Genomic DNA, 23,262 nt, shown 5'->3' with positions numbered 1-23,262 from the left:
CTGAACTGTATGCACTTTTAAAAACAGTATACTGTTTAAAAAACGCATACGGTTTACTTTTTTCCATACTGTTCCATCCTTTTTTTGCCATACGGTTTTCTTTAGAAAAACGGATTGAAAACAGTATGGCAAAAACGTGATGTGAACCCAGCCTAAGCTCCGTTATTAGACACAGAGGATGCCAAAAAAGAAACCTGCCTAGGACCAAGCTGATGGCCCCCTAAGGATCTGTAGGTGACAACAGTCTAAAACAATAGGTAGCTAACAAATGACAAGTCATGTGGAAACCTCGGCATCTATCCAGGTACTTGTGCACCGTAGCAGTTTCCCATGCAGTCCTGGAGTTACGCTATTACAGCTTTCTGCTAACTCACCACACACTGCTTTGAGGAAGTTCGCCGCTTTCCACAAGCAGCCAAGTGACCGGAGTTACGCGCGCGCCCAGTCACGTGACTGCAGTCACACCGAGTTTGCTCGCTTCTTCTGTTGGCTGGGCTCCGGTGAGTATGAAACCGATTGTAAGTCCATAGTAATGGTGTCCTGTGGTGTATGTAACTGCTGAGAGCAGTTTGGAAAGCTGAGGTGTTGTGCTGCACATTTAACCTGTTCGTCGCCATGTTAGTTCTGCTTACCTAAAGTGCTTGTGTACTTGTACCTGTGACTATCTTGTAAACTAATGCAAAACTCACAAAATCCGGTGGCTTTTGCTCACAAGATGTGACAGCGTCCAGGAAGGTACAGTACATTAAAGTCTCCAAAAGTTTATTCCTATCCACATAACCGATGCAGTGTTTGGTTGTTTATGTTGGAGACCAGGAAGTGGCAAGCAGCATCGAGGCTGAAGTTGGTTTCTTATTCGGCCAGCTTCTTTTTCGAGCATTTTCTTATAGATAACTATGACAGAAAACCCCATTTCTCCTCTTATTCCTCTGCAGTAAATCTGTATTATTTTTTTTTATACATAAATGTTGAATATTATTTGGGAACAATCAAATTCAGAAAAGTCTAGATTGTTTAGTGTTTTTGCTGAAAAAAAAAACCCCGATAATAAACAATGGTTGAAAAAAAAATGCATTTTGAATAAGTAACTGAGGAATTTAAAGGGTTAAATGCTGTCGGGCCACTGACCTAAGGGTGGAAATATAAAGAGTAAGGGCCCTGCATAATACCCAACTGTATCCAGCCTGACTGAAACAGTGGAATGGCAAGAAAACAGGTGCCAACCTTGCCAACTATACACATTTTTATACATTTTAAATAAGTAACTGAGGAATTTAAGGTGTTAAACACCGTTGGGCCACTGATTTAAGGGTGGAAATATAAAGAGTAAGGGCCCCTCCATAATATCCAACTGTATCCCACCTGGCCCAAACAGTGGATTGGCAAATAACCATGTGCCAACCAAGCCATCTATATACTTTTTCTGCATTTTGAATAAGTAACTGGTGATTTCAAGGGGTTAAACGACATTGGGCCACTGACCAAAGGGGGGAAATATAAAGAATGAAACAGGTGCCAACCTTACCAACTATATACCTTTTCAGTATTTTGAATAAGTAACTGAGGTATTTAAGGGGTTAAACGACATTGGGCACTGACTTAAAGGAGAACTCCAGACCATAAAAATTGTCCCCCATAGTGCCGGCGGTAAAAAAAATAAAGATGTACATACCTTCCTCCGCTCCCCCGGGGGCCTCCGGTAACCGGCTCTGGTCTCGGCCGCAGTCCACTTCCTGGTTGCCGGTGGTTGGATGAATCAGCCAATCACCAGCCGCAGCGCAGTCCGACTCTGCCGGCAATAGGCTGAGCTGCAGTGTGACGTTTTCGGCCCTGGCCGCAGGTGCCGGTGTAGTGAAGAATTTTGTGTCCTGAAGCGTTTTCACACTGCCACTCAGCCTATCGCCGGCCGAGTCGGACTGCGCTGTGGCTGGTGATTGGCTGATTCATCCGACCACCGGCAACCAGGAAGTGGATTGCGGCGGAGACCGGTGCCGGTTACCGGAGGCCCCGGGGGAGCGGAGGAAGGTATGTACATCTTTATTTTTTTACTGCCGGCACTATGGGGGACAATTTTTATGGTCTGGCGTTCTCCTTTAAGGGTAGAAATATAAAGAGTAAGGGCCCCTCCATATTACCCAACTGTATCCAGCCTGGCCCAATCTGTGGATTGGTAATAAAACAGGTGCCAACCTTGCCAACTACACTGCTCAAAAAAATTAAGGGAACACTTAAACAACACAATGTAACTCCAAGTCAATCCCACTTCTGTGAAATCACACTGTCCACTAAGGAAGCAACACTGATTGACAATCAATTTCACATGCTGTTGTGCAAATGGAACAGACAGCAGGTGGAAATTATAGGCAATTAGCAAGACACCCAGGTGGTGACCACAGACCACTTCTCAGTTCCTATGCTTCCTGGCTGATGTTTTGGTCACTTTTGAATGCTGGCGGTGCTTTCACTCTAGTGGTAGCATGAGACGGAGTCTACAACCCACACAAGTGGCTCAGGTAGTGCAGCTCATCCAGGATGGCACGTTGATGCGAGCTGTGGCAAGAAGGTTTGCTGTGTCTGTCAGCGTAGTGTCCAGAGCATGGAGGCGCTACCAGGAGACAGACCAGTACATCAGGAGACGGGAAGGAGGCCGTAGGAGGGCAACAACCCAGCAGCAGGACTGCTACCTCCGCCTTTGTGCAATGGGGAGCAGGAGGAGCACTGCCAAAGCCCTGCAGAATGGCCTCTAGCAGGCCACAGATGTGTATGTGTCCACTCAAACAGTCAGAAACAGACTCCATGAGGTGGTATGAGGGCCCGACGTCTACAGGTGGGGGTTGTGCTTACAGCCCAACACCATGCAGGACGTTTGGCATTTGCCAGAGAACACCAAGATTGGCAAATACGTCACAGATGAAAGCAGGTTTACATTGAGCACATGTGACAGACGGGACAGAGTCTGGAGACACTATGGAGAATGTTCTGCTGCCTTCAACATCCTCCAGCATGACCTATTTGGCGGTGGGTCAGTAATGGTGTGGGGTGGCATTTCTTTAAGGGGGCCGCACAGCCCTCCATGTGCTTAACAGAGGTAGCATGACTGCCATTAGGTACCAAGATGAGATCCTCAGACCCCTTGTGAGAACATATGCTGGTGCGGTTGGCCCTGGCTTCCACCTAATGCAAAACAATGCTAGACCTCATGTGGCTGGAGAGTGTCAGCAGTTCCTGCAAGAGGAAGGCATTGATGCTATGGACTGGCCTGCCCGTTCCCCAGACCTGAATCCGATTGTGCACATCTGGGACATCATGTCTCGTTCCATCCACCAATGCCACGTTGCACCACAGACTGTTCAGGAGTTGGCGGATGCTTTAGTCCAGGTCTGGGAAGACATCCCTCAGGAGACCATCTGCCACCTCATCAGGAGCATGCCCAGACATTGTAGGGAGGTCATATGGGCACGTGGAGGCCACACACACTACTGAGCCTCATTTTGACTTGTTTTAAAGGGGTACTCCGCCCCTAGACATCTTATCCCCTATCCAAAGGATAGGGGATAAGATGTCAGATCGCCGGGGACCCGCTGCTGGGGACCCCGGGGATCGCCGCTGCAGCACCCCACTATCATTACTGCGCAGAGCAAGATTGCTCTGCACGTAATGACGGGCAATAGAGGGGCCGGAGCATCGTTACGTCACGGCTCCGCCCCTCGTGACATCATGGCCCGCCCCTGTCAATACAAGTCTATGGGAAGGGGGCGTGGCGGTCGTCACGCCCCCTGCCATAGACTTGCATTAACCCCTTAAGGACGCAGCCCTTTTTCACCTTAAGGACTGAGCCCTTTTTCGCAATTCTGACCACCGTCACTTTACAAATTAATAACGCGAAAACGCTTTTACCGAATATTCTGATTCTGAGATTGTTTTTTCGTGACATATTCTACTTTATTTTGGTGGTAAATTTTCGGCGTTACTTGCATCCTTTTTTGGTGAAAAATCCCAAAATTTCATGAAAATTTTGAAAATGTTGCATTTTTCTAACTTTGAAGCTCTCTAATTGTAAGGAAAATGGATATTCCAAATAAATGTTATTTTTATTCACAAATACAATATGTCTCCTTTATGTTGGCATCATAAAATGGACATATTTTTGCTTTTTGAAAAAATTAGAGAGCTTCAAAGTAGAGCAGCAATTTTCAAAAATGTCATGAAAATTGCTAAATCTGAAGGGACAGATGTTACAGAACTACAACTCCCAGCATGCCTGGGCAGTCTAGGCATGCTGAGAGTTGTAGTTTGGCAACATCTGGAGGGCTACTGTTTGGGCACCCCTGTAACAGTGGTCTCCAAACTGTGACCCTCCAGATGTTGCAAAACTACAACTCCCAGCATGCCCAGACAGCCTTTGGCTCTCTGGGCATGCTGCGAGTTGCAGTTTGGCCCCCCTAGTGGTTGCCACAGTAAAGATCGATTTACTTTCACTTTCAATCCCCCCCCCCCACTGTGGATTCCCTACCTGATCAGGATCCTGCAGGCTCCAGCGCAGATCCCAGGTCCCCAGGCATCTTCTCCTGCAGGTACGGCCTCCATCTTCTTTCCAGAGCCCCTTGACATCCAGGGGCGGGCAGAACGGGGGGTTGCCATGGCTACCCCCTGTCCTGCGCTGCCATTGGTCAGAACTCCGTTCTGAGTAATGGCAGGGGATAGGAGTAGATCGCAGCTTTGCGATCTCACTCCAATCCTTTGGGTTGATCGGGGTTGTTGCTGACAACTCCAATCAGCCCTATTTTCCGGGTGATCGGGTCACCAGAGACCCGATCAGCCCGGAATTGGAGAAAATCGCATGTCTGAATTGAGATGCGATTTTCTCCGATCGCCGACATGGGGGGGTCTCAGGACCCCCCTGGGCGATGTGCCAGGGTGCCTGCTGAATGATTTCAGCAGGCATCCGGCTCCGGTCCCAAACCGGCTAGCGGTGGGGACCGGATTTCCCACGGGCGTATGGATACGCCCTGCGTCCTTAAGGACTCGGAATGCAGGGCGTATCCATACGCCCTGCGTCCTTAAGAGGTTAAGGGGACGGGCCGTGATGTCATGAGGGGCGGAGCCATGACGTCACGCTGCTCCGGCCCCTGTATCGCCCGTCATTACGCACAGAGCGATCTCGCTCTGTGCAGTAATGATGGCAGGGTGTCGCAGCGGCGATCCCCGGGGTCCCCAGCAGCGGGACCACGGCGATCTAACATCTTATCCCCTATCCTTTGGATAGGGGATAAGATGAAAAGGGCGGAGTACCCCTTTAAGGACATTACATCAAAGTTGGATCAGCCTGTAGTGTGGTTTTCCATTTAGATTTTGAGTGTGACTCCATATCCAGACCTCCATGGGTTGATAAATTCGATTTCCATTGATAATTTTTGTGTGATCTTGTTGTCACCACATTCAACTATATAAAGACTAAAGTATTTCATACGATTAGTTCATTCATTCAGATCTAAGATGTGTTATCTTAGTGTTCCCTTTATTTTTTCTTAAGTGTATATACATGATGTCCTCCCATATGTGCTCAATCGGATTCAGGCCCCCCAAAGAAATGTCAACCCACACCATTACTGACCCACCGCCAAACCGGTCATGCTGGAGGATGTTGCAGGCAGCAGAGCATTCTCCACGGCCTCTCCAGACTCTGTCATGTCTGTCACGTGTGCTCAATGTGAACATGCTTTCATCTGTGAAGAGCACAGGGCTATTTTCCAGTCTTGGTGTTCTTTGGCAAATGCCAAACATCCTGCACAGTGTTGGGCTGTAAGCACAACCCCTATCTGTGGACGTTGGGCCCTCATACCACCCTCATGGAGTATGTTTCTGACCGTTTGAGTGGATACATGCTCGTTTGTGGCCTGCTGGAGGTCATTTTGCAGTGCTGCTCCTGCTCCTCCTTGCGCAAAGGCAGAGGTAGCGGTCCTGCTGCTTGGTTGTTGCTCTCCTATGGCCTCCTCCACATCTCCTGATGTACTGGCCTGTCTTCTGGTAGCACCTCCATGTTCTGGACACTACGCTGACAGACACAGCAAACCTTTTTGCCACAGCTCGCATTGATGTGCCATCCTGGATTAGCTGCACTACCTGAGCCACTTGTGTGGGTTGTAGACTCTGTCTCATGCTACCACTAGAGTGAAAGCACCGTCAGCATTAAAAAGTGACCAAAACATAAGCCAGGAAGCATAGGAACTGAGAAGTGGTCTGTGGTCACCACCTGAAGAACTACTACTTTATTGGGGGGGTCTTGCCTATAATTTCCACCTGTTGTCTGTTCCATTTGCACAACAGCATGTGAAATTGATTGTCAATCAGTGTTGCTTCCTGAGTGGACAGTGTGATTTCACAGAAATGTCCTTGGTGGGTAGCAGAGTGGGACGTAGGACGCTATTTACTTCCCGTTCTCAAGGGGGCTTAGGGGTCCCAAACCTCATGAAATATTATCAAGCAGCGAGGCTGGGTCAGCTTACCCAGTTTCACATACACCACTCTAGCCCCCAATGGGTTTCTATTGAACAGTTAGCTGCACCCACCATATCACTTTTACATTGGCTCCCAGCTAAGGAAAGGCCCTCAGTCCTCTCTCCAATTTTATTGCAATCGCTACAATTATGGGATAGCCTTCGCAATAAATTCGCAATAGCACCTACTGGAACTATTCTCCCTCCCCTGTTTCGTTCCTTGCGCTGTTTCCCCTTGTGTGTCTGTCTTTGTATTGTTTAAAACCCGGTGTCCCCGGGCTAATTTGTCTGATCATATACTGGTTGATTCAGGTAGCTTTGGCTCCTTCCAAAGGCTCATTTTGTGTCTCTTGTTCAAGCGAAGGAGCCTTCATAGGAATCCCTTAATGGGAAGCCACAACTGATTTGTGACATTGCGATCCGAACCTATTGGACTTATGCCTAATATATTGCTAATTACTTGTTGCAGTTTATAATTCTTTACAGTTGGCATAATGTGTACTGCTGACGTTATACGTTTTGTATGCTTATTCATTTTTGATCACCTTAATAATAATAAAACATTGAAACAGAAAGGTCCTTGGTGACGGAGCCCATTTTGACCCTAAGGACCAGAGCATTTTTTGCAAGACCACTGTCACTTTAAGCATTAATAAGTCTGGGATGTTTGTACTTATGAATTTGATTCAGAGAGAGTTTTTTCGTGATATATTCTACTTTATTTTGGTAAATTTTCGGCGATATTTGCATAATTTCTTGGTAAAAAATTCCAAAATTTCATGAAAAAGTTGAAAACTTTGCATTTTTATAACTTGGAGCTCTCTGCTTGTAAGGAAAACAGACATACCAAATAAATTATATATTGATTCACATATACAATATGTCTACTTATAGCAGCAATTTTCCAATTTTTCAAGTAAATTTCAAAATCAGAATTTTTCAGGGACCAGTTCAGTTTTGAAGTGAATTTGAGGGTCTTCATTTTAGAAATACGCAATGATGGACCCCATTATGAAAACTGCACCCCTCAATGTATTCAAAAGGATATTCAGAAAGTTTGTTAACCCTTTAGCTGTTTCACAGGAATAGCAGCAAAGTGGAGGCGATAATTCAAAATCTTCATTTTTTATACTAACATGTTCTTGTAGACTCATATTTTTTTATTTTTTCAAGGGGTAAAATGAGAAAAAGCCCCCCAAAATATGTAACCCAATTTCTCTTGAGTAAGGAAATACCTCATATGTGGATGTAAAGTGCTCTGTGGGTGCACTAGAGGGCTCAGAAGAGAAGGAGCGACAATGGGATGTTGGAGAGCGAATTTTGCTGAAATGGTTTTTGGGGGACATGTCGTATTTAGGAAGCCGCTATGGTGCCAGAACAGCTAAAAACACTCCTCATGGTATACTATTTGGGAAACTACACCCCTCAAGAAACATAACAAGGGGTACAGTGAGCCTTAACACCCCACAGGTGTTTGACGACTTCGCGTTGAAGTTGGACGTGAAAATGAAATTTTTTTTTTTTTACTAAAATGCTGATGTTACCCCAAATTTTTTATTTTCACAAGGAGTAATAGGTGAAAATGTCTCCCAAAATTTGAAACCCCATTTCTCTCAAGTAAAGAAATACCTCATATGTGTATGTTAAGTGATCACCGGGTGCACTAGAGGACTTAGAAGGGAAGGAGGGACAATGGGCTTTTGGAAAGCAAATTTTGGTTAAATGGTTTTTGGGGGGTCATGTCACATTTAGGAAGCCCCCTTGGTGCCAGAACAGCAAAAAACACCCACACAAGGGGTGCAGTGAGCATTTACACCACACTGGCGTTTGACAGATCTTTGTAACAGTGGGCTGTGCAAATGAAAAATTACATTCTTCATTTTCACGGACCACTGTTTAAAAAATCTGTCAGTCACCTGTGGGGTGTTTACGCTAGGGCTGGGCGGTATGACCAAATATGTGTATCACGGTATTTTTGTAACTTATGGCGGTTCCATGGCATATAACAGTATTTCTCCTCCCCCCCCCCTTAAATCATGTGACCCGCGAGCGCTGTTCTGCTCCCCCACCCCCCCAAATTAATCATCAGCTCAGCACTGCGCTGCGCTGTCCCCATCGGGGTACTACTCACATATGTCACCCGCATCGCTGCCCACCTCGTCCACCCGTTTGTTGCGGGCCACTCGCGCTGGCTGGAACTATGTACTGTAAAGCTGTATCCCTATGCTGTATCCCTATGTGGCTGTTAGCCTATCACCGGCCGCAGCGATGTTCCGCCTCGACCGGTGATAGGTTGAGCCCACTGTCATGTAAGAAGCCGGCTTCTTACATGATAGTGGGCTCAGCCTATCACCGGCCGAGGCGGAACATCGCTTAGGACCCCCCCAGGCATTTGCACGGGATGCCTGCTGAATGATTTCAGCAGGCATCCTGTTCCGATCCCCGTCCAGCTAGCGGCGGGGATCGAAATTCCCACGGGCGTACAGGTACGTCCTTGGTCCTTAAGTACCAGGACGTAAGGGTGTATCCGTACGCCCGTGGTCCCCAACAGGTTAAGTGTTCCCTTAATTTCTTTGAGCAGTGTACATTTTCAGTATTTTGAATATGTAACTGATGAATTTAACCCCTTAAGGACCCATGACGTACCAGTACGTCATGAGTCCGCTCCCGATCTATAACGCGGGGCCACGGCCTCTAACAACGGCCGGGACCCATTGCTAATAGTGCACGGCATTGATCGCAGTGCCGCGCTATTAACCCTTTAGACGTGGCGTTCAAAGTTGAACGCTGCGTCTAAAGTGAAAGTGAAAGCGACGGTTAGCTCAGGGAGCTGTTCGGGATAGCCGCGGCAGAATCGCGGCATCCCGAATAGCTTACAAGACAGCCGGAGGGTCCTTACCTGCCTCCATGCTGTCCGATCGCCGAATGACTGCTCAGTGCCTGAGATCCAGGCATGAGCAATCAAGCGGCAGAATCATCGATCAGTGGTTTCCTATGAGAAACCAGTGATCAATGTAAAAGATCAGTGTGTGCAGTGTTATAGGTCCCTATGGGAGCTATAACACTGCAAAAAAAAAGTAAAAAAAAAGTGAATAAAGATCATTTAACACCTCCCCTATTAAAAGTTTGAATCACCCCCCTTTTCCCATAAAAAAAAAAAACACAGTGTAAATAAAAATAAACATATATGGTATCGCCGCGTGCGGAAATGTCTGAATTATAAAAATATATTGTTAATGGCACGGTTAATGGCGTACACGCAAAAAAATTCCAAAGTCCAAAATAGTGCGTTTTTGGTCACTTTTTATATAATAAAAAAATGAATAAAAAGTGATCAATAAGTCCTTGAAAAATGGAACCCTTAAAATCTTCAGATCACAGCGCACGGCCTGCATGTATTTATGATTTTTTCCAGAAGTACAACAAAATCAAACCTATATAAGTAGGGTATCATTTTAATCGTATGAACCTACAGAATAAAGATAATGTCATTTTTACTGAAAAATGTACTACGTAGAAACGAAAGCCCCCAAAAGTTACAAAACTGCGTTTTTTTTTTCAATTTTGTCTCACAATGATTTTTTTTCCTGTTTCGCTGTAGACTTTTGGGCAAAATGACTGACGTCATTACAAAGTAGAATTAAGCCATCATATGGATTTTTAGGTGCAAAATTGAAAGAGTTATGATTTTTTAACCCCTTAAGGACCCTGCCCAAATATACCTTAAGGACAAATTTTTTTTGAACATTTGACCACTGTCACTTCAAGCATTAATAACTCTGGGATGCTTTTACCTTTCATTTTGTTTCCGAGATTGTTTTTTCATGACATATTCTACTTTATGTTAGCGGAAAAATTTTGTCGATACTTGTATCATTTCTTGGTGAAAAATTCCAAAATTTTACTTTGAAGCTCTCTGCTTATAAGGAAAATGAATATTCCAAATAAATTATATATTGATTCACATATACAATATGTCTACTTTATGTTTGCATCATGAAGTTGACATGTTTTTACTTTTAAAAGAGATCAGAGGGCTTCAAAGTTCAGCAGCAATTTTCCAATTTTTCTCAAAATTTTCAAAATTGGATTTTTTCAGGGACCAGTTCTGTTTTGAAGTGGATTTGAGGGACCTTCTTATTAGAAATACCCCATAAATGACACCATTATAAAAACTGCACCCCTCAAAGTATTCAAAATGACATTCAAAAGTTTTGTTAATCCTGTTGGTGTTTCACAGGAATAGCAGCAAGTTGAAGGAGAAAATTCAAAATCTTCATTTTTTACACTCGCATGTTCTTGTAAACCCAGTTTTTGCATTTTTACAAGGGGTAAAAAGAGAGAAATTTTCTTAAAACATGTAACCCAATTTCTCTTGAGTAAGGAAATACCTCATATGTGTATGTCAATTGTTCGGCGGGCGCAGTAGAGGGCTCATAAGGGAGGAGCGACAGTGGGATTTTGGAGAGTGAGTTTTTCTGAAATGGTTTTTGGGGGCCATGTCACATTTAGGAAGCCCCTATGGTGCCAGAACAGCAAAAAAAATCACATGGCATACCATTTTGGAAACTAGACCCCTTGAGGAACGTAACAAGGAATAAAGTGAGCCTTAATACCCCACAGGGGTTTTACGACTTTTGCATATGTAAAAAAAAAATTTTTTTTTTTCACTAAAATGTGTGTTTCCCCCCCCCCCCAAATTTCACATTTTTGCAATGGCTAATAGCAGAAAATACCCCCCAAAATTTGTAACCCCATCTCTTCTGAGTATAGAGGTACCCCATAAGTTGACCTGAAGTGCACTACGGGCGATCTACAATGCTCAGAAGAGAAGGAGTCATGTTTGGCTTTTTCAGAGCAAAGTTTGCGCGGGGAGCATGTCGCATTTAGGAAGCCCCTATGGTGCCAGAACAGCAAAAAAAAATCACATGGCATACCATTTTGGAAACTAGACCCCTTGAGGAACGTAACGAGGAATAAAGTGAGCCTTAATACCCCACAGGGGTTTCACGACTTTTGCATATGTAAAAAAAATATATTTTTTTCACTAAAATGTGTGTTTCCCCCCCAAATTTCACATTTTTGCAAGGGTTAATAGCAGGAAATACCCCACAAAATTTGTAACCCCATCTCTTCTGAGTATGGAGGTACCCCATAAGTGGACGTCAAATGCACTGCAGGAGCGCTACAATGCTCAGAAGAGAAGGAGTCACATTTGCTATTTTTGCTGAAATGGGGGGGGGGGGGGGGGGCATGTGTCATTTACTGCCAGAAAAGCAAAAAATAAATAAATTTGGAAATACATTTCTTTGGAAAAAGGACATACCTCATATCTGGGCGTAAAACGGATCTCCCGGTGCACACTGGTCACGGAGGAACAGGAGGGCAGTCAGGGGCCTAAACTAAAAAATATGCCCACCCGAAACCCTATGCTCTGAATCATCATTCTGGGAATGTGATGTGTGTGGCCGTCCCTAACCTGTTGCCTCAAATGCGCACCCCGCTCAGGTGGAGAGAGAGCGCTGCGCATTTGAGGCAACATAAAAAGTCCCCGATGATAGTGACTCAGTGACCCATGACCCAGAGAAAAAAATACCCCCAGAGGTCTTATCAGTTTTTTTTAATTTTTTTTTTATGAGAGTTTTTTGGGCAATTTAGTGATTTTATGGGGTTAAAACTTGGAATGTACTCTGGACTTGGTACATTGGGGTCAAATTATGGAAAATTAAATTACTGCATTGAAGTGTGGTACTCCCTGAAGCAGTTTTTAATGCAGAGGCCCGGATGATCTGGGCAAGTGTCACATTGATAGGTGGTGTCCTTCCGAATCCCCCTCCTGTTACACACTCTTCATTTTTTCTGGGATTGTCCCTTCTTTCCAGTGTGGGGGACCTCACCTGGAAAGTGTTGGCCTGGGACGATCCTGGCACCTATAACTTAAGTTCCTTGGGAAGTCCCGCCTGCTCTTTCCCGGTCAGCAAAGATCAGGACCTTTAGGACTTCTTCTTGGAACTGAAGGTATGTCCCTGTGTTGCCAGCATTCTGGTACAGTACAAAAGAGTTGTACATGGCAACCTGTACCAAGTAGACCGCAACTTTCTTGTACCATACACGTGTTTTCCGCATGGCATTATATGGCTTCAGGATTTGATCAGAAAGATCAACTCCCCCCATATACCGATTGTAGTAGAGAATACAATCGGGCTTGAGGACCGTTGTTGTGGTACCTCGCACAGGGACAGGTGAGCTGCCATTACCATGAATAGTGGTCAGCATAAGGACATCCCTCTTATCCTTATACTTGACCAGCAACAGGTTTTCATGGGTAAGGGCACGGGACTCACCCTTGGACATAGGTGTCTGAACAAAATTTAGAGGGAGGCCTCTCTGATTCTTCCGCACGGTCCCACAAGCGGACGTTGATCTGGCGGCAAGGGATGTGAAGAGAGGGATGCTAGTATAAAAGTTGTCCACGTACACGTGGTAACCCTTATCCAGCAATGGGTACATAAGGTCCCAAACGATTTTCCCGCTAACACCCACAGTGAGGGAACAATCTGGGGGTTCAATACGGGAATCTCGTCCCTCATACACCCTAAACTTGAGAGTGTACCCGGAGGTACTCTCACAAAGTTTATATAGCTTCACGCCATATCGCGCCTGCTTCGAGGGAATATACTGGCGGAAGATGAGTCTCCCCTTAAAACTGATGAGAGACTCATCTACAGAGAGCTCCTTAAGCGGTACATAGGCCTCCAAAAATTTGGCCCCAAAGTGATCGATGACCGGCCTCACTCTGTAAAGCCGGTCATAGGTGGGATCACTTTGGGGTGGACATGCCGCATTATCTGCATAATGCAGGCATTTCCGAATGGCCTCGAACCGCTTCCGTGCCATGGCCATACTGTACAGCGGGGTCTGGTATAGGACGTCCCAGCTCCAGTACTGCCTGACACTTGGCTTTTTGACCAGGCCCATTTGCAGCACGAGGCCCCAAAATGTCCTCATTTCGGCTGCACTGACGGCGTACCATTCATTGGACCTGGACAAAAAAGAATCAGGGTGGTGGGCGATGAACTGCCTGGCGTACAGATTCGTCTGCTCCACCAAGTGATTGACCAGGCTGTCACTGAAAAAATAACTGAAAGTCAAATTCAGTGAACCCAGCCGTGTCAATCCGGATTCCTGAGTCGCCAACAAACTCCGGAATCCGTGGCTGATAACCCTCTGGCGGGCTCCAGACAGGTTCACCGGAAGGGAGCTCCGGTAAAATCGCCTGGGGGGTCGGACTCCTAGTACGAACGGCATCACCACTCGCACTAGTGCCAGCCACTGGGGCACTTTCATGGGGGGGATGCATGGCCTCGCCTGCCGGCATCTCCGCCGCCGTGCAGGGGGCTCATCATCAGTACTAGGTGATGAGGAGGACGATGAAGAACACAGGAATGTTGGATCTTCATCGTCCTCACTGACAGATTCGAAGTCGGAGGCAAGAAAAGCGTATGCCTCCGCTACCGAAAATGCCAGGCGAGCCATCGCCTTTTTCTACGGTGGCGGGGGGCGGTGGCGGGGGGGGGGAGGGTGTGTGTGTGGGGGGTGGCGGGGATTTATGTAGTGTGTGTGCTTGGTGTATACTATATATAACTGTGTGTGATTAGAAATCACACACCGTTATATGAACAAAAATAAAAAGCTGCGGCCAAAAAACAATGGGGGGGCCAAATGCAGCGCCCTGAACCCCTAATAGGGCCCGGGTCAAGCTAAAAAATCTTAGGCAGACCCTTGGGGACCAATTAGGGGGTCGGGGGGGGGGGAATATTTTTTTTTACTTTTATTTTACTGTTTTACACTATTTTTTCCTACCTTTCCCTTGTGGGTTTTCTGTCCCTGCTCTATGGGGGATCGTCGGTCCTGAGGAGGCTCCAATCCTCACAGGGGGGGTCCCTAGCACCTTCGAGCAGCTTTGCCCACTGACTGAACTCAGCTAACGGGCAGAGCTGCAAGAAGATGCAGTTAACCCCTCCCCCGCCGGCTGCTATTGGCTGGACGATCATTTTCAGCATTTTGAATAAGTAGGTAGTTGGCAAGGGTGGTACCTGTTTTATTGCCAATCCACTGTTTGGGCCAGGCTGGATAAAGTTAGGTATTATTGAGGGGCCCTTACTCTTTATATTTCCACCCTTAGGTTAGTGGCTCAACTGCGTTCAACCCCTTAAATTCCTCAGTTACGTATTCAAAATACTGAAAATGTATATAGTTGGCACCTGTTTTCTTGCCAATCCACTGTTTAGGCCAGGCTGGATACAGTTGGGCCCTTACTCTTTATATTTCCGGGCCCTTACTCTTTATATTTCCACCATTAGGTTAGTGGCCCAATGGCGTTTAACCCCTTAAAATCATCAGTTACTTATTCAAAATGCTGAAAATGTAACTGATGATTTTAAGGGGTTAAACATCATTAGACCACTAACCCAAGGGTGGAAATATAAAGGGTAAGGGCCCCTGCATAATGCCCAATTGTATCTAGCTTTGCCCAATCAGCGGCTTGTCAATAAGAGGTGCCAACCTTGCCAACTATATAGATTTTCAGTGTTTTGAATAAGTAACTGGTGATTTCAAGAGGTTAAACATTGTTGGGCCACTTACTTAAGGTTGGGAATTAAAAGAGTAAGGTTCCCTCCATAATACCCAAGTGTATCCAGCCTGACCTAAACTGTGGATTGTCAATAAAGCAGGTTCCAATCTTGACAACTACCCTGTTTCCCCGAAAATAAACCCTACCCCGAAAGTAAGCCCTAGCAGGATTATCAGGGTGGGCTGCAATATAAGCCCTACCCCGAAAATAACACCTAGGCCAGGGGTAATCAACTGGCAGAACCACCCCCCCCCCCCCTTGGCTGGTCCCGCGGCAAGTTACCGTAATTGAGCTGGGGCAGGGACGCTGTCGCTTTAAAACGTCCGCGCGTATGCACGGCCGACGTCACGGATGTGACCCTGCCCCTGGCTGCTAAGCAACAGAAGGAGATCCCGCCGCCGCCGAGAGCTGCAGCTTCTGTACAGTACAAGTAGCGGACGCTACCGTTTGATGGTAGGGAAGTGCTGGTCTCCGCTGGGGATAAAATGTGTACCGTATTTTATTATGGCAGAGGGGTGGGGGCACTGTAGGAGTGTGCAGGACGACGGGGGAAGGGGAGGATGGGGGGCTGTAGCAGTGTGGAAGATGGGGGGGGGGGGGGTATGCGTAAATAAAGAAGCCCTACCCTGAAAATAAGCCCTAGCGTGTTTTTGTGACTAAAATTAATATAAGACCCGGTCTTATTTTCGGAGAAAGACGGTATATACATTTTCTGCATTTTGAAGAACTGAGGAAGTTAAGGGGTTATAAATGCCTTTTGGCCACTAACCTAAGGGTGGACATATAGAGAGTAAGTGCCCTTACATAATAACCAACTGTTTCCAACCTGGCCCAAAAAGGTAAAGTCCAATGCAGCAGAGGAATCACACCGCCATATCCCTGCTGAGAGCATCATATACTGTATGCCCAGCTAGACATATACTAATTAACATCCTTAGAGAGATAGGGCTGTGAGAATGTTTGCGCACCACGTCTGTGTGCACTCTTTGTGTGCCTTCACATTGTTTCCCGGCCTAGCAACTGTTCTCCGTCAAGCAAAATATCGCGAGCTTGCGCGCTGACGACAGAATTGGGGCAGTGAGCAGCAGGCGGGGCACTTTAGATAGTCTTACCTCTGACAGAACAGATGTTAAATAGTAGATGGTCTGGTCTTTCAGCAGGGATATGGCGGTATGATTCCTATAAATATACAGAAAAACACAGTACAATTCCTATATATAGGAGGGGGGCTAGTGTAACGCTCCCTACAGTGCTCCTAAGGTGATTTTGTATGGACATTTTAACACTGCCATTACAGAAAGCATAGCAAACAACCTATATTAATAAAGAACTGTGGCAGACTCAAGTATAATGCAAATAAGAAAAGATTTTATTGATTCAAATCATACAATATAAAAGACAGGAATGGCGTCTGACAAACATGGAGCATCTCTCAAACCGTAGTTAAAGGTAAGTATATATAGATGTAACATCAACTAGGGATCGACCGATTATCGGTATGGCCGATATTATCAGCCGATAATCACGATTTTGGGCATTATCGGTATCGGCAATTACCTTGCCGATAAGCCGATAATGCCCGCCCCCCGCACCGCCCCCACTGCACCGCGACCGCCCCCCAGACCCACCGCACCACGTCGCACCCCCCACCGTAGTGCTGGGCGGTATACCGGTATGAACCGGATACCGTTTTTCTTTCTCCCACACTATACCGGTCGGACCCCTCCCCCAAATTTTTACTTACCCGTAATGGGGGTGGTCCGGGCCATCCATCCTTCCTGTAGTGTCCGGCAGCATTCCGGGTGGAGGGTGAACCGGTCCGTGCTGTCCTTCTCCGGGGGTCCTCTTCTCCACTCCGGGCAGGCTCTGGCCTAGTACGCTGCATAGACGTCAGGTGCGTCGCTGCGCAGCGGCGTCTATGCAGCGTTACTAGGCCGGAGCCTGCCCAGAGAAGAGAACCCCCGGAGAAGAAGGACACCCTCCACCCGGAATGCCGCCAGACACTACAGGAAGGATGGATGGCCCGGACCACCCTCCCCGGACGGTCCCTGCAGCAACTGGGAAGGTGAGTCAGGGTTCTGGGATGGACAGGGATCTGTATAATATACTATACCTACAGTAGGCCCTCCAGCTGTTGCAAAACTACAACTCCCAGCATGCCCGGACAGCCAACGGCTGTCCGGGCATGCTGGTAGTAGTAGTTTTGCAATAGTTGGAGGCACCCCTAGGCGCGGCGGGGGGAGCGGTGGCGGTGATAGGTCTCAGGACCCCCGGACAGGCAGGGGGAGAGAAGTGGGTGGCGGCGGCGGCCTATGGCACCGCAAAAGCCACTGCAGTGCATTGATTTAAAGCGCCCGCTTTAAATCAATGATCTGCAGCTGTGACGCAGGGGGATAAATAGCCGATAGCTTATACCGGAATATCGGTATAAGTTATCGACTATCGGCCCTAACCTCCACAGATTATCGGTATCGGCCCTAAAAAAACTATATCGGACGATCCCTAACATCAACCCACAAAAAATGAAGGTTGGGCAACTATTTATAGCAGCATTATGATAATAAAGTGCTGAATCATAAATAAATTGCATAAGGTTCCATTTGCAAAGTTCACAGGTAAAGCACAAACATGAGACAGCAATAAATAATACCTACATTTGCAAACAAAGAGTACAGTTGAGAGACGTCCACCCCTATTGCCGTTCCGGACTTGCGTCTTTCTTCCGGGAGTGGTTTGATAATGAGGGTGGTACATATTTATAATGATCAGTGCCCAATCACATACTATGATACAAAATTACAGATTTATGACAGCTGTATACCTGATATAACATGGTGGATGGAAGGCATATGGCGGAGAGTCCATGGTGGAGAGTCCGTGACCAGACTGGGTCCGGGAGCGCAGGCGCGTGACCTTCCGGCGTATGACGTCGGGATCACCTGACTGCGATGCCCGTAACCAAGTCGGCAAGGGAACGCAGCGCGTCATCAACCTGGGCTTCCGGCGAGCGTCCTGTACGGAGCCGCGACCTGCAGCCCCGGAGCATGCGCACACGAGGATTCCCAGCAGGCGCAGCAGCGCCATCTATGGGATATGTAATAGGATTCGCCATAAAGGTAATCGCAGTACAGCACGCTCTATTGGTTTACAAATTATGGAACATACAAAAAAATTATCTTATCTTAATCTGGAGATATTAGAGGTTGGCAAAAAAAAGAATATAGGTAAGTGCATACACACAAGGAAACGGAATGGGTGATTAGATTGTGATAAAGATGTGCACAAAGTGTGATGAAAAAGAGAATTCATGCGGCATAGGACTTACAAAATAAAATAAAATAAAAAACAAAAGACAGTCATAGTTAGACATGTATAAAAAGTTACATGCACAATGCATTGTGCAGCATATATAATGTATCATAATACAAAAATGACTCAAAAAAATTATTTTAATATTTGTATGTATGCCCAAAAGACTATATTATACCGTGTGTGTTCTAACCCATGTTGAGTGAAATAAACAAAAAGTGTGGAGTGTATGTTGTGTGATGATGAAAAATACAAAATATGTGTGAGTAAAAAATATGAGTGAAAAAAATATATATGTGTAATATATATATGTGCATATATATGCACATGCAGTATGAGTGTGAATGTGATCGTGAACAGTGCATCCTGTGTGGCAGAAAAAAATGTAAATAATTTAAAATTGGTTATTAAACCTCACAGCAAAAAGAAAACCACGGCAAAGCACATAAGTGTCGAAAAAGGGGGGGGGGGCGGGTTTATGCACGTGCATCCCATGTGGGGGCTATAACACTGCACACACTGATCTTTTACATTGATCAGTGGTTTCTCATAGGAAACCACTGATCGATGATTCGGCCGCTTGACTGCTCGTGCCTGGATCTCAGGCACTGAGCAGTCATTTGGCGATCGGACAGCATGGAGGCAGGTAGGGACCCTCCAGCTGTCATGTAAGCTGTTCGGGATGCCGCGGCGATCCCGAAGAGCTCCCTGAGCTAACTGGCATTGTTTTACTTTCACTTTAGACGCGGCATTCAACTTTGAATGCCGCGTCTAAAGGGTTACATAGTTACATAGTTAGTACGGTCGAAAAAAGACATATGTCCATCAAGTTCAACCAGGGAATTAAGGGGTAGGGGTGTGGCGCGATATTGGGGAAGGGATGGGATTTTATATTTCTTCATAAGCATTAATGTTATTTTGTTCCAGGAATGTATCTAATCCTGTTTTAAAGCTGTAAATTTTTCCTGCTGTGACCAGTTCCTGAGGTAGACTGTTCCATAAGTTCACAGTTCTCATGGTAAAGAAGGCGTGTCGCCCCTTGAGACTAAACTTTTTCTTCTCCAGACGGAGGGAGTGCCCCCTCGTCCTTTGGGGGGGGTTTTAACCTGGAACAGTTTTTCTCCATATTTTTTGATCAGTGCTGCGCGCTATTAGCCACGGGTCCCGGCAGTCGTTAGAGGCCAGGCCCGACCCGCTATTCCTTAACCCCTTAAGGACCGGAGGTTTTTCCGTTTTTGTATTTTCGTTTTTTGCTCCTTGCCTTTAAAAAATCATAACTCTTTCAAATTTACACCTAAAAATCCAAATGATGGCTTATTTTTTGCGCCACCAATTCTACTTTGTAATGACGTCAGTCATTTTGCCCAAAAATCTATGGTGAAGCGGGAAAAAAAATCATTGTGCGACGAAATTGAAAAAAAAACGCTGTTTTGTAACTTTTGGGGGCTTCCGTTTCTACGTAGTACATTTTTCGGTAAAAATGACACCTGATATGTATTCTGTAGGTCCATACGATTAAAATGATACCCTACTTATATAGGTTTGATTTTGTCGGACTTCTGGAAAAAATCATAACTACATGCAGGAAAATTAATACGTTTAAAATTGTCATCTTCTGACCCCTATAACTTTTTTATTTTTCCGTGTATGGGGCGGTATGAGGGCTCATTTTTTGCGCCGTGATCTGAAGTTTTTAACGGTACCATTTTTGCATTGATAGGACTTATTGATCATTTATTCATTTTTAAATGATATAAAAAGTGACCAAAAATGCACTATTTTGGACTTTTGAATTTTTTTGCGCGCACGCCATTGACCGAGCGGCTTAATTAATGATATATTTTTATAATTCGGACATTTCCGCACGCGGTGATACCACATATGTTTATTTTTATTTTTATTTACACTGTGTTTTTTTTTTATTGGAAAAGGGGGGTGATTCAAACTTTTAATAGGGGAGGAGTTAAATGATCTTTATTCACTTTTTTTTTTCACTTTTTTTTTTGCAGTGTTATAGGTCCCATAGGGACCTATAACACTGCACACACTGATCTTCTATGTTGATCCCTGGTTTCTCATAGGAAACCAGTGATCAACGATTCTGCCGGGTGACTGCTCATGCCTGGATCTCAGGCACTGAGCAGTCATTCGGCGATCGGACAGCGAGGAGGCAGGAAGGGGCCCTCCCGCTGTCCTGTCAGCTGTTCGGGATGCCGCGATTAGCCGCGGCTATCCCGAACAGCCCGACTGAGCTAGCCGGGAACTTTCACTTTCACTTTCATGGCGGGCCCGGCGTCATAGTGAAGCCGGGACCCGCCTCTAATAGCGCGCAGCGCCGATCGCGGCGCCGCGCGCTATTAACCCTTTAGCCGCACGCTCAAAGCTGAGCCGCGCGGCTAAAGGGTTAATAGCGCGCGGCGCCGCGATCGGCGCTGCGCGCTATTAGAGGCGGGTCCCGGCTTCACTATGACGCCGGGCCCGCCATGATATGACGCGGGGTTACTGTGTAACCCTGCGTTATATCAGAAGAGCAGGACCAAGGACGTACCGATACGTCCTTGGTCCTTAAGGGGTTAAGGGGTTAATAAAATGGGAATGGTTGGTGATATTAACTTCCTGTTTGTGGCACATTAGTATATGTTAGGGGGGAAATTTTTCAAGATGAGTGGTGACCATGGTGGCCATTTTAAAGTTGGCCATTTTGAATCCAACTTTTGTTTTTTCAATAGGAAGAGGGTCATGTGACACATCAAACTTATTGGGAATTTCACAAGAAAAACAATGATGTGCTTGGTTTTAACATAACTTTATTCTTTCATGATTTATTTACAAGTTTCTGACCACTTATAAAATGTAAAAATATATATATTAGGGCTCAGGGTTTGAGACAACTGGACAGGTTGTGTTTAAAGTAATATTTCAATTTATTGATTGTATATAATGTGACAATTGAATATTAGATAAAATGTAAATAGCAGCAACTGCGTCTCACAGGGCCCCAGCACCAACTATTAAGAACTATAGCATATGTATAGTACAGTATATAAAATATAAAAATCTACTTGTAAAAAATTATAAAAGATATAAAATAAGAATATAGAGACCACCATAAAAATATATATAGAGAGGGATCTGGGTGGGAGAGTCTTAGTCCATCCTCTATGGTAAATAATCTCCTCTCATAAAAAAGTCCTGCTCATAAAGACCGATTCTGGTATTGTGGTAACCAATGGCAACCATAAGGTTAGTAACCCGTAGCAACCGTTCTGATGAGTCCGGCTATTTAAGCACTTCAACGTTTAAGTAGAAGATAAACTTGATATTTGTAGACAATATTCAACATGAACAGCTAGTGTGCAGTCACTGTTAATATGCATGCATATTTGTATGATACTTTGTATCTCACCGCTCCCGAACACTGATGCGCTGAACTTCACGGGGATGCTGCGATCTCCTCCTGATGCGCTGTGTAATCCTGCAGTGTATTAGCACTGAGTAGCTGTCTTGGTAAGCGGCAGCATCACCGGAGACTCGGCCGTCTCCCACAGTGGTGATGTTGGTAGATGGTGGGTTGCGGGTGGTGTTGTCGCAGCGGTTCTGCGGATGCGCACGTACATGTGCCGGTGGCGTCCTCGTGGCAGCGAGGCGTGGATGTCTCCTTCACCGGGTGTCGGGTGATTGACCGTTTATTGTCCGGTATCGGACTGCTATTGACTTAAGCAGGGCAAATATACTGGTGGTCTCAATAGGTATTGAGGGGACGCTGGACGCGTTTCAGGACTGTCTCAGTCCTTTCTTCAGCAGCAAAGAATAAGTGTAATGGGGGGTCACTGTATCGTATTTTATACATTTAACTCCTCCTCTATCAATTAGTGACATCAGATCCAGAGTAAACAAAGTAAACAAAACAAAATAGTGGTGTTAGATTTATGAATGAAAGTAGTAGAGCTCAGTACTAAATGAATAGGACTGTCTTGAATTACATATAGTCTGCTGTGTAATGCATTGAAAATAAAATAAAAAGACCTGTATTAAATAATATCCGTGAGTGAATTACAAAGTGATGTCTTTTTGTGTGAATGGAATGTTTGAGATATATAAAGTAAATTCATTGTGTGCCAATTGTTGACCATAAATATAAAATCATAGTATCTGTGTACAATTGTATAAAAGTATGAATACTATGTGAAAGTCTAAATATTGATGATAATGCAAATATTTAAAATATTGGTGTAGTGTGAAATGGGATATATATTTTGCTTGTGAGTATAATTGTGATGGTGAAACCTAATATGCAAATGTGGTGATTGTGGATTACTAGAGACCAGGTGTCTGAAGAAAAGTATCTATACTCTTAGTGTCCTACAGTCAATATATCTGTTGCAGTATAGAAGAAGGGACTAGATAGTGTACATAAGGCATATGGATATGGTTGAATACAAAAGTTGTAGACAATGGAGATATAAATACCCGAGTTGTGTGGATAAAGGCAAGGGCCCGATAAAGGGTCCGTCAGGGTGCTGATAGTACAGCCAGACCCCGACGGGCCGTCCAAAGGGACCTCACCCATCTTTATTCCAAAAAGCCGAACAGTTCCAGGTCATTATTCAAGCCCTTGGGGGCTAGTGACCCAAATTCGAATATCTTGCGAGATTCTGCCCTAGACATTTTCCCGATAAAATTCCCTCCCCTCCAATCTTTGTGTATCAGTTGTAGTGCCGTATATCTTAAAAGGTTAGGGTTACCTTGGTGGACAGATTTAAAATGTGCCGATAAGGGGTGTTTATCATCTTGTTTTTTGATGTTGTATCGATGCTCCAG

The 23,262-nt window shown here is 45.4% G+C and overlaps 1 protein-coding gene across 2 annotated transcripts in view; it reads left to right on the top strand.

Annotated features, from left to right (window-relative positions):
- The first annotated feature begins 386 nt into the window (after positions 1-386).
- LOC130368313 (TIR domain-containing adapter molecule 1-like) overlaps positions 387-23,262 on the top strand; it is a 150,536-nt gene continuing 127,660 nt past the window's right edge. Inside the window, exon 1 of one of the 2 annotated variants that reach the window (XM_056571788.1) lies at positions 387-500. The gene's annotated coding sequence lies outside the window, so the exon portion shown is untranslated. Of the gene's footprint in view, positions 519-23,262 lie in introns of both variants that reach the window. The other variant, XM_056571798.1, reaches the window with a different exon arrangement.

Source organism: Hyla sarda, chromosome 1, assembly GCF_029499605.1.
Source record: "Hyla sarda isolate aHylSar1 chromosome 1, aHylSar1.hap1, whole genome shotgun sequence".
NCBI lineage: Eukaryota > Metazoa > Chordata > Amphibia > Anura > Hylidae > Hyla > Hyla sarda.
This window is presented reverse-complemented; position numbering and strand designations above follow the sequence as displayed.